This window comes from Henckelia pumila, chromosome 1 (assembly GCF_033568475.1).
Source record: "Henckelia pumila isolate YLH828 chromosome 1, ASM3356847v2, whole genome shotgun sequence".
Lineage (NCBI taxonomy): Eukaryota > Viridiplantae > Streptophyta > Magnoliopsida > Lamiales > Gesneriaceae > Henckelia > Henckelia pumila.
In genome coordinates this window covers 21152154-21153541 of record NC_133120.1, presented here as the reverse complement: position 1 = coordinate 21153541, position 1388 = coordinate 21152154, and positions in this window count along the sequence as shown.

Below are 1388 nucleotides of genomic sequence, written 5' to 3'. Positions count from 1 at the left end.
ACATTGGCATGTACCTTTAAGAAAAGCGTTGAAATAAAAAAAATTGAAAATACAATCCTAATATGTACGTTTTTGTTGCAAGAAAAATATTTTTTTTAAATCTAAAACTCAATGATATTCTTGCGTAAATATATTTAATATTAAACTTCTTTCATGACCACTTGGTTTTTTGATGTGTGGACCTATAGTAGGAATCAAATAGTCGTGGATGCATAAATCCAATGTCATGATATTATAATTTGTAGTAAACATAACATGTGTAATAATAAGTGTGCTATGATATAAAATTATGCCGAGATTGAAGATCAGAATGAATAATTATATCTTGTCTCACAATCTTCTATGTCTACAATAGTATTTAGCAATTTTAACTAAAATTATAATAAATATGAAATTTTAATGATTTGTAAAATAATATGTTGAGTATTAAAAATAACACATTGAAATTAATTGAATTGGAAGTTGAATTCCACAGACACTCGTAACACAGTTGTTACATACACATTGTCTCGTACAACAAATATGGTTTTAATTTGAATCTAAAGAAGGTCACTAAAACATAGATATGAATAGAAAATTATATATTCACATGTTTATGCAAATTATACACTTAACAAATCCATTCAAGCAATCTAATTGACATGAAATTACCCAAATATGAATAAAGATTTTACAATACAAAATATCTATGTAAGAAAGAGTAATCATCTCCCTATTAAAGGTACATATACCCGGTGTCTCCCATCTTCTATACCTTAAATTATAATAATCATGCAAATTTTATTTTTTGTATCTATAACCAATTACAAATAAATATAATCAAAACCAACTAATAGATACAGATTAACGTAAAAATAGAACACTAAAAAATTAAAAAAAAATAACAAAGATAAATTTTAGTTTAATGTGATTGAGCACCCTCGTTTTGGTTTCATTGTCTCATGCAACTTTATCTTGTATCCCTTTTCAGAAGAAAAAGGAAAAAAAAAACCAATTAACTAAAGATTAAAATATTAAAATACATTTAATCTCTTAAGGGTAATAAATAAAAAACCAAAAAGCATAAACATGTTTTGATCTAGAAATAGACATCGATAAAAAGAACAAAACCTCCACGTGTTCCCACAAACATCATTCGAAGATAGATCTATCTCCACGTGGGTGTGTATTATTTTATACATTGGGATGAAGGTAGAGAACGGTTTTGATAGATAAGAACTTTTGATTTTAAAATTTGTAAATGAAGTTGAGGAAGAAACGTGGGAAGATGAGCGGTAAAAAAGTTAATTATGTAAATGCGGAAGAGAAAAAGAGATGAAGGGGAATTTTTTAATTTAAATTTAAATTTATGTCATGCCAACATACCAAATTGATTCTGCCCCTGAGGT